This window comes from Silene latifolia, chromosome 2 (assembly GCF_048544455.1).
Source record: "Silene latifolia isolate original U9 population chromosome 2, ASM4854445v1, whole genome shotgun sequence".
In the NCBI taxonomy this organism is placed as follows: domain Eukaryota; kingdom Viridiplantae; phylum Streptophyta; class Magnoliopsida; order Caryophyllales; family Caryophyllaceae; genus Silene; species Silene latifolia.
Genome location: NC_133527.1, coordinates 191027377 through 191038969, shown reverse-complemented (window position 1 = coordinate 191038969; position 11593 = coordinate 191027377). Strand labels below are relative to the sequence as shown.

The 11593-nt window shown below is 30.5% G+C and overlaps 1 long non-coding RNA gene across 1 annotated transcript; it reads right to left on the bottom strand.

Moving 5' to 3' along the window:
- Window positions 1-339: 339 nt before the first annotated feature.
- On the bottom strand, window positions 340-1239 carry LOC141632056 (uncharacterized). Its single transcript, XR_012537749.1, has 2 exons — window positions 994-1239; window positions 340-578 (listed from the first exon to the last, which is right to left on the bottom strand). It is a non-coding gene; the product is annotated as an uncharacterized LOC141632056 (long non-coding RNA).
- Between the last annotated feature and the right edge of the window lie 10354 nt (window positions 1240-11593).

The following is an 11593-nucleotide window of genomic DNA, read 5'->3' as shown; positions in this document are numbered from 1 at the left end:
AATTTGATTTTTTTTTTTTTCTAAAATGACGTTGAATACTACCCAATTTAACGAAATGGAGTAACTTTAATTTGAAACAAATTATCGTAAATAGGGTTCACAAAGGCTTGATTATTGCGATCCTATGGGGTCGATTGGCAACCCAACGATTCGGGATTAAGTCGTTGGGTATGGTATAAAAACTGGGGGTGAAAACAATTAGATTAAAATATATACAAAAATTGGTAAGTGTGTTGATCCGTCCTAATAAAATGCTTGCTATAAAATACAAACAAGGACTATATATGAGCCGAACAAAATAATTAAATGAAAAAGAGAAGACATATAAACATATACACGTAAGTTCACAAGTGCCTTTAGATTTTATTGAAGATATTGATGATGTCGAATTACATTAGACAACATAGTTCGACTTAAAAGCATAAAAAAGGAACAAACTGAAAAAGATAAGTAAAACACAGGAAACTGAAGTAACCATAGGTAGCATCAACAAACATTGGAATTATCTAAAGGCCAAAGACGACGAAAGTGTAAGCATGCTACACGGGGGCGGAAGCGTCATCAGCGTTACCCGACTCCTGCACACCAACCTTTACATTAGTATTTGATTGAGATTATAATCATCGATCACTTAAATTAAATTTCAAGTAATCTTATACTCCCTCCGGCTTGCTGTTTTCTTCTCATTTCATTATAATACTCCTCACATATAATAGAGAAACGGGAAGAAAATTAAAAGCCAGGGGGAGTATATGCTTGTCCAATGGACGTATGTTAAAATATCAATTAATAAGACTTGGAGAATTAGTGTGGAAAAACCAATATTTTTATACTTGTACCTAACAAGGTGGCCATACTCTATTGCCAACGACATATTGGGGATCACAATTATTTTTCTTACTAAATAAATATAGAACTAAAACGGGGAGAATAATTTTGGGATAAGTTAGAGCGAAAAAAGGCAATAAAAGTGAAATAAAGAAAATATTTTACCTGACAAGGAGGAATTGGCATGCCCGGTAGGTAATAGATTGGGTTGAATGAGTCGAGTGTTGAAATAACAGCCATTTTCAGAGAGAATGTATGTAATTGAACTTGTATTTTTATTATCTTTGCTGGTTTTGTGTATTGCTATGCTTCACTTCTTTCTCTCTATTTATACAAGGTTTGGCGTGTTGATTCCATCAACAATTTAAAAGTTAACGTCCACCAAAAAATGAAAAATTAATAGACTAATTATTGTAGCCTGTAGCCCCTAGCCTGTAGTGGGATTTGTTAGAGATTCTGCTTCGAGGACGGTAATTAATACCGAGTCAGATACAAAATGAAAAATTAATAGACTAATTACTCTGTACTAAAGCGACTATATTGACCATGTTACTGTTTTTTTTTTTTTAGTTTAAAATATAATTAAAATGATTGATATATTGATCACCATCTTAAATGTTTTATTTTAAATTTTAAATGTTTCTATTCATCTATTGTAAACAAATTTCTGTTTTATTCAAAAGGAAAATGCTTGTATTTTTACCCTTCAAATATTTTTATGGTCATGTTGTATATCACTTATATAAAGCGTGATTTAATCCCATCATATTCTTATTTTTATGGCTGTATCATTCAATCATCGCATTAACACTATTAATTAATGACATAAAATCAATAATTGGATGAATTAATAAGAACAATCATATTTTGAACATAAATTAAATTTAGTGTTTTAGGTAAATAAAAGAGCCTCCTAGATCATGGGTGATGTGGTGGGGCCTATTTAAATAAAATAAAATAAATTGAACTTTCAACCACAGGCTGACATGTCAGCTCTGTGGTTGTTCGTTTAATAGATAGGATTTTTGGGTACATTATTTATTTATCTATTTTTATATCTCAATATATCTATATTAGTTTTAAACCCGTGCAAAATTGTACGGGTATGTATTTGGGTCAGTATTAATGTTTTTAGATGTATATTTATTTTTGCATTTTTATTGTACTTATCTGGTTAGTCTAAATCTACGATCTACATAATTTATATTTAAATTTGTTACAAACACGTGTTGACATACACTGGTTTATAAGGAAATAACGTAATCTACTATTGTAAATAAAAATTGCATACATAAAAATTTTTACATCCGGATAAAAGAAATATAATCTAATATAATCAATTTTAACATATGTATGTAATTCATTTGCGTTTTATGTTTGATCCAGTATATAAATGTTATTCCTTTTTGAAATTATGTAATTTTATTATTATGTAATTTTGTTTTAAAAATTATGTAATTCAATTTCATTTACTCGCATTTATAATTCATTCTGCGTATATGTTATTAATTTTATTTACACGGAATGTATAAAATTATTTCATAATATTAATTCATAGAATTTTTTCATAATATTATTTCATAGAATTTGTTGTAAGACAGAATTTATCGCATGTTTGAAAAGACGGAAATCTGAAGAAAATAAATACATTGCACACTCACGGGTCCCACCATAACATAAATTTCCAAAAAAAAACCTGCATTAATGACGTGGCGCGCTGAGTATTGAGTATTGTCTTTTGTATTAATATAAATAAGATTCTCTAATAGCTTATTTCACATGCATTGGTTTTTGTGTAAAAAAATAGATAATAATTCACCGAAATGGAGAGACTATTACTTACTTATTATAAAAGTTAGGCTCGAATCCGTTTTATTATAATTATAGGGTGGTTTGCATAATTGCATGAGCGGGACTTAGTGACCACACGTAGTAATAACAAAATCAATGTAGGGGACACTAATCTATCGTAAAATAAGAATAATTAATAAACAAATTAGTTTAGATCCCACATAATTAATGCGCGTTTTATAAACTGTAGACCTGACAAAACGGGTTATCGGGTTGCGTTTGGGTTGGGCTAATTCGGGTGGGGGTAACTTCGGGTCTCTTTTGGTCTTATTTGTGGATAAAATGTTGCCATTTTTTAAGAAAATGTAACCAATTAATTCACAAAATGTTATGACTAGAGGTGTCATTTTTTACCCTGAAAATGATGTGAACAATAATGGTAACATGTTATCAAAAAATAACATTTTATTGTAAAATGATGACATGTTACCCGTCTTATTTCAGACCAAAAACAATGATTTTAAGAAAAACGGACCGAAAAAATAAAAAGAATGAATGCGACTCGGTTGGGGTGTATCTCGTGGTTTAATAATTGAATGCTTGTATAGTTGTATACTCAATTACTCATCCATAAGGAGTCACTGCCAGTTTGAACATGGCGTCAAGTTTCATGCAAATATTAAATATTTGAACTAAGACGATTTTACCCTAATACTAAAAATAAATATTACTATTCCTTCTGTTTAGTGAATTGTTATCTATTTTTATTTTTAGGGCATCATTTATTTGTTATCTATTTTTATTTTAGACAAGTATTTTTTATATTAAATATTTAGACTTAGACAATTTTACCCTAGTTTATTTCTTATGCATTCGTCTTTGTGTAAAAAAAAATAGATAATAATTCACCGAAATAGAGGAAGTATATTACTTATTATAAAAGTTAGGCTCGAATCCGTTTTATAATTATAGGGTGGTTTGCATAATTGCGTGAGTGGGTCTCACTGACCACATGTAGTAATAACAAAGTAGAGGACACTAATCTATCGTAAAATAAGAATAATTAATAAACAAACTAGTTTAGATCGAGAAAAAACGCATTTATAGAGTTATTATTAATATAAACCTAGTGCAATATATGCACGGTATTTATAGAGTTTTATTTTTTAGTGTATTATTTATATAATTTAAATTGACAATTTACTTATTTTTCATGTTTCTCCTTAATGTATTTTGATTAGAGAAATAAATAAAAATTTAAATCGTAAGAAGTAATAAACTGAGTATTTTTTTTTGTTTTTTTTTTTCGAGAAATTAATGAGGTTAATTGTATACGATGTAGATACAATTTAAAATGCTAAATACATAATGTCTCGAACACCGTCTTGGCACAATGCATTGGAAAAAGCAACATTTATCTTATATACATGTGAGATAATATTTGATCCTTCTTATAGTTAAAATAGCTAATAATACAGTCGCAAACAAGACTAACTGCTCTCTATATATCCATCTAGTCTTACCGAGTAACAAAATTTGTGCTTATCTCTAATAAATTTTATTTGAATAAGAGAGGAAAAAAAATAAAAAAATAAAAAGAATGATTGCGACTCGGTTGGGGTGTATCTCGTGGTTTAATAATTGAATGCTTGTATAGCTGTATACTCAACTATAAGGAGTCAACATGGCGTCGAGTTTCATGCAAATCAATATTAAATATTTGAACTAAGACGATTTTACCTTAATAATAAAATAAATATTACTACTCCCTTTATTCGGTGAATTGTTATCTACTTTTATTTTTGGGTACATTATTTATTTATCTATTTTTATATCTCTATATATCTATATTCTAATAGCTTATTTCACATGCATTGGTTTTTGTGTAAAAAAATAGATAATAATTCACCGAAATGGAGAGACTATTACTTATTCATTATAAAAGTTAGGCTCGAATCCGTTTTATTATAATTATAGGGTGGTTTGCATAATTGCATGAGTGGGACTTAGTGACCACACGTAGTAATAACAAAATCAATGTAGGGGACACTAATCTATCGTAAAATAAGAATAATTAATAAACAAATTAGTTTAGATTCCACACAATTAATGCACATTTTATAAACTGTAGACTTGGCAAAACGGGTTATCGGGTTACGTTTGGGTTGGGCTAATTCGGGTGGGGTCACTTCGGGTCTCTCATTGATTTCGGGTCAGGACGGGTCATTTCGAGTTTCAGGTTTGTTTCGGGTTTGTTGGTCGGACCATTTTGGGTCAAGCGAGTCGATTTGTTTCGGGTAACAAAATTATATATATTTGAACTAAGACAATTTTACCGATATATAATTGTCAATTTAAATTATATATTCATCTAGTCTTACCGAGTAACAAAATTTGTGCTTATCTCGAATAAATTTTATTTGAATTAGAGAGGAAAGAAAACAAAAAAAATAAAAAGAATGATTGAGACTCGGTTGGGGTGTATCTCGTGGTTTAATAATTGAATGCTTGTATAGTTGTATACTCAATTACTCATCCATAAGGAGTCACCTGCAGTTTGAACATGGCGTCAAGTTTCATGCAAATATTAAATATTTGAACTAAGACGATTTTACCCTAATACTAAAAATAAATATTACTATTCCTTCTGTTTAGTGAATTGTTATCTATTTTTATTTTTAGGGCATCATTTATTTGTTATCTATTTTTATTTTAGACAAGTATTTTTTATATTAAATATTTAAACTTAGACAATTTTACCCTAGCTTATTTCTTATGCATTCGTCTTTGTGTAAAAAGAATACACAATAATTCACCGAAATAGAGGGAGTATATTACTTATTATAAAAGTTAGACGCGAATCCGTTTTATAATAATAGGGTGGTTTTCATAATTGCGTGAGTGGGTCTCACTGACCACATGTAGTAATAACAAAGTAGACGACACTAATCTATCGTAAAATAAGAATAATTACTAAACAAACTAGTTTAGATCGCGTAATAAATGCGCGGTATTTATAGAGTTATTATTAATATAAACCTAGTGCACTATATGCACGGTATTTATAGAGTTTTATTTTTTAGTGTATTATTTATATAATTTAAATTGACAATTCACTTATTTTTCATGTTTCTCCTTAATGTATTTTGATTAGAGAAATAAATAAAAATTTAAATCGTAAGAAGTAATAAAATGAGTATTTTTTTTTGAATTTTTTTGTTTCTTTTCCGAGAAATTAACGAGGTTAATTTACAAATATTTACTAATAACAATATACGGAGTATTTTTTAGCTGCAAATTTTTATCATAAAAAGTTAATGAATTTTAACAAATATTTACTTATACCATATTTTTTAGTCACAACTTCTTATCATAAAAAGTTAATAAATGTTATAAATATTTAAATACAAAAGATTATATCCATTTATAACTTATCATGTCCACACCTATAGTATATGCTAAAAATACCAAGCATTATTCTAGAAAATATATTTTAGGCGGGAAAAGTTGTAGTTTCGCCTATTCATTTAGTAAATAGGAGATTCTCATTTGTGACGAGCATATCCGTCGCGACCTTGTGACAAGTATATCCGTCGCGAACTTGCGACGGGTCAAGTACTATCCATGTGGGATAGATAAGATAAAAGTAGAGTGCCTAAGGAATAGAAAACTGTTTTATCTATCCATAATACTTGATCCATCGCAAGCTTGTGACGAATATGTCCGTCAGAAGGGAGAGTTGTTGTAATTAATATTATTTATCACAATTATGTTTGAATCCCTTTTTTAAGATTTACTATAAAATTTAGGAGCTATATTTGACATATTTTAAATTTAAGACAAACAGAATCTGTCTTAAATAAGAATCCTCCTTATACTAAAAGAATAAGGATTGTGAAATGTGTTCCCTCTAAAAGCACAACCTTTATCAAATTTAATTTTGTTATTAAACTCAAATATATATATATATATATATATATATATATATATATATATATATATATAGTAATAAGATCATCTAAGTCCACCTCTTACATTTGAGTCCATAAGTCTCATTGTGAGCCTTTGGATCTTGGAAATGGAGGGCTTAGATGAGAACAAAAAAATTAAGGTTAATGCTCTAATTTGTCCATCTTCCTCTAATTTTCTCATTAACTACATTAATCCTCCTCATCTTTCATTCACCAACTCATTATCACATCTCCTCATTCTCTCTCTATATCTCACTTCTCCATATTCTCTAAAAAAAACCAAGAAAAAAAACCCAAAAAACCAAACAAATAAAAAACCCAAAAAATCCAAATAAATCATTTACTCATCTTTTCCTCATTCACCATCCACCTACCACCACCAACCGGAAACCACCACAGTCGCCAACCGCCACCGCCGCCGCCACCACCACCGCCGCCGCCGCCACCGCCCGACGTCATTTTTTTTTTTTAAACTTGATGTTTGGGTGTTCTTTTTATTTTTTTTGTTGTTTTTTTTCTCCTTATATCGTCTTGCTATATAATATTGTTTTAAATTTGTGAGTTTTTTTTTAATTTTAATCTTAGATCTACTAAAATAGATAAATTTTGATTGACCCGTTTTTTTTCTTCCATTTTTCCGTCTTGTTTTTTTTTTCAATTTTGATGTTTTGGTCTTTTTTTTTCCGGTTATTGACATTCTTACAAATTATAGTGTGATTTTAGTACTAAATCTATTAGTTATGAAATCTCATTCTTTACTTTTTTCTTGTTGATATCACTTTGTTAATATCCGTCTTGTTATATATATTTGCCAAATTTCGTAATTAAAATTTTGTCTTGGTATTGTGTGATTTAGGATCTATTAAACTTACTTGTTCGGTTAAAATTACACTTTTTTGGTTAAAATTACACTTTTGTCCGTTAAAATTACACTTTTTTCCGTTAAAATTACACTTTTTTCGGTTTAAATCACAGTTGTTTTCCTGTTAAAATTACATCTTTTAACGTTAAAATTACACTTTTTTCTGTTAAAATTACACTTTTTAATGTTAAAATTACACTTTTTTTCGTTAAAATTACACTTTTTTTCCGGTTAAAATTACACTTTTTCCCGTTAAAATTACACTTTTTTTCGTTAAAATTACACTTTTTTTCCGGTTAAAATTACACTTTTTCCCGTTAAAATTACACTTTTTTCTGTTAAAATTACACTTGTCTTCATTAAATTTACATTTATCTCAATTATTAAAGTTAAACTTATCTCTACTAAGGTTACCCTCTCAATGACTAAAGTACGCTTTTGGACTAAAGCTAGAACAATTTGGACTAAAGTTACACAAATTACACAATTTTGGACTAAAGTTAGAACAATTTGGACTAAAATTACACAATTTGGACTAAAGATACACAAATTTGGACTATAGTTATACAATTTGGATTAAAATTATACTTTTATGGACTAAAATTACACTTCCGTGGACTAAAATGACACTTTTGTAGACTAAAGTTATATATTTTTGGATTAAAGTTACACATTTGTAGACTAAAATTACACTTTTTTGGACTAAAATTACACTTTTGTGGACTAAAATTACACTCATAAAATGATAAAAGATACACACACTATCAATTTACCAAGTTACACTTTAGTGGACAATGATTGAAATTGCACAATCTCAATGACTCAAAATAAATGAATTGTGTAACTTTAGTTCAAATTGTGTAATTTTACTCTAAATTTAGTCGTAAATAGTGTATTATTAGTTCAAAATAATTCGTAAATAATGTATTTTTAGTCCAAATTTAGTCGTAAATAGTGTATTTTTAGTCCAAATTGTCCAAATAGTCCCAAATTAGTTAGTCCAAATTGTCCAAACAGTCCAAATTAGTTAGTCCAAGTTGTCCAAATTAGTCGAAATTAGTTAGTCTAAATTAATGTGACTTTAGTCCAAAAGTATAACTTTAGTCATTGTGAGGATAACCTTTAACAGGAAAAAGTGTAATTTTAACGAAAAAAAGTGTAGTTTTAACAGAAAAAAAGTGTAATTTTAACGAAAAAAAGGGTAATTTTAACGAAAAAAAGGGTAATTTTAACGAAAAAAAGCGTAATTTTAACTGGAAAAAGTGTAATTTTAACGAAAAAAAGTGTAATTTTAACAGAAAAAAGTGTAATTTTAACAGAAAAAAAGTGTAATTTTAACGAAAAAAAAAGTAATTTTAACGAAAAAAACTATAATTTTAACAAAAAAGTGTAATTTTAACGAAAAAAAGTGTAATTTCAACAGAAAAAACTGTAATTTTAGCAGGAAAAAGTGTAATTGTAACAAAAGTGTAATTTTAATAGGAAAAAGTTTAATTATAACAGCAATAAGTGTAATTTTAACCAAAAAAAATGTAATTTTAACAGAAATAAGTGTAATTGTAACAGAAATAAATGTAATTTTAACAAAAAAAGTGTAATTTTAATATACTAACAAGACGGATATTAACAATGCGTGATTTATAAAATATAAAACAAGACAATATAATAATAAGACGAGATTTTAAATAACAAATCTGAAAAAATATAGTCGGTATAACCTAGCAAAAAAATCAACAATACTAGATATAAAAAATAAAAACCAACAAATCTGAAAAAATAAAACCAAATAGACATACAAAATAAAAAATTGGTAATTCAAAGGGAAAATACACAACAAGGATATCAAAAAACCGAAATCAAAATATGAAACCGACAAAAAAAAATAGAAATTAAAAAATGCACAAAAAAAACGAATATGAAATTCCAAAAAATGCGGAAAAAATAAACCGAGATCTGAAATTCAAAAAAATGCGGACAAAAAATGCGGACAAAAAAATGCACAAAATAACGAATATGAAATTCAAAAAAATGCACAAAATCAACCGAGATCTGAAATTCAAACCCATCTGAAATTCAATAATAAAACCATCTTTTTCGTTACACAAACCCATCTTTTTTGTTACACAAACCGAAATTCAATCTGAAAAAAAAACAAAAGGAGTGGTGGTGGTGAAACCGAGATCTGGCGGACGAAAGGAGGGACGGAGGGAGGAAGGACGAAAGGAGTGGTGGTGAAGAATGGCGGACGAAAGGAGTGGTGGTGGTGAATAGCGGCAAGATGTGGTTGTTCGTTGCAGTGGCGGTGGCAGGTGAGAACGGTTGTTGCAGATCTGGAGTTTGGTCGTGGGTTGGTTGTGGTTGTGGGTCGGTTGTGTCGACAAGGGGGGTGGTTGTGTAGGAGGTTGTTGAGTGCGGTGGTGGGAGTAATGAGGGGAGATGGTGGTGGCGGCAGATCTGAAAAATGAGAACGGAGATGGGTCGTGCGCCAGGTGACGGTGGTTGTCGTAGTGTATATGGTCGGAGTGGTGTGTCGGATGGTATATTAGTGCGGTGCTGGGAAAGGTGGCGGTGGTCGGGTGCGGGGTGGTTGTTTGAGGGTACGGGAGGGAGGGAGGGAAGGAGGGAGATGAATTTGTTTTTCAAATTTTTGTTTTGGTTTTTTTGGTTTTGGGTTTTTTTTGTGGTTTGGTGATGAGAGGAAGAGAGAAAAAGGAGAGATTGTGAGATTTAGAGAGAGGGAAGGAGTTTGTGATAATGAAGGATGAATGGATTAGTGGGTAACTTAATTGCAATGAGGAGCTAATTAGACTAGATTGATTTGTGACCATCCATTGATATGTAATCTCATCCCTTCATTCCCTTCATCCAAGAGCTCTTATAAGGACTTAGGGACTCAAAAGATATGAAGGACTTAGGAGAACTTTATATATATATATATATATATATATATATATATATATATATATATATATATATATATATATATATAGAGAGAAAGGATCATGTAAGTCCACCTTTTTTGGTTGAGTCCTTGAGTCCTCATCCATGCCATTGGATCAAACAAATGAAGGGCCAAGATTAAAACAAAATGAATGGACTAGATATAAAAGGAACACAAACCCTAATCACTTCTCACTCTTTCATTCATCTCCCACCGCCACTCTCTCTCTTCATATGAACAAAAAAAAAAAAAATTGTCTCCTCGACTCCACCGTCCGTCACACCTCGCAGCCGCCACTCCCATTCCTCTTCTCCCTCCTTCACGGCACCACCAGCAGCGACCTCTTCTTTCTCCTTATCTCTCCTTCACGGCACCGCCACTCCTCTTCTCCCTCCTTCACGGACCACCACAGACGACACCCACCTTCTCTTTTCTATCACCACCGACAACAACCACAACAGTCTCGTTTTTTTTTTTTAATTTTTTTTCAGATCTGAAGAAGTTTGTTATTGGTGGTGGTTGGTGATGCGCTGGTTCCGGTGGCGGTGGGTAATGGTGTGGTCGCCGCCTATTCACTCCTTCCTGTCCTTTTTTTTTTTTTTTTTTCGATGTAGGTGGTGTCATAGTTGTGTGCTGGTGGTGTCTCTTGTGGTGTAGGTGGTTGTTGTTGGTTGTTGATGGGTGACTTTGGTGTCTTTTTGTTTGTTTTTTTTCTGTTTTTTTTTATGGTGGTGCCGTGGTGGAGAATGGGTGGGGGATGGTGTTTGTGGTGCGTGATGCGTGGTGGTGTATAGCCGTCTCCCTTTCTTCCTTTTTTTTTTTCTTTTTTTTCAGATCTGAGGGTGGTGTTGGTGGTCATGGTTGTATTAGCTTCTTGTCGGACTAAAGTTACACACTTAGCGGACCAAAGTTACACACTTGGCGAACTAAAGTTACAAGCTATCGAACTAAATTTACAGCCTTATCATACTAAAGTTACAGTTGTATCGGACTACAATTACACTCGTATCGGACTAAAGTTACACTCTACTTTTACAATAGAAAAGTATATTAATTCAAATATTTACATTAAACTACTATACGACTAAAGTTACAACTTCAACGACTAAAGTTACGACTTCAAAGACTAAAGTTACACTCGAAAAAGTACATAAATTCAAATTTATACATAAAAACCATCACATGACTAAAGTTACATTT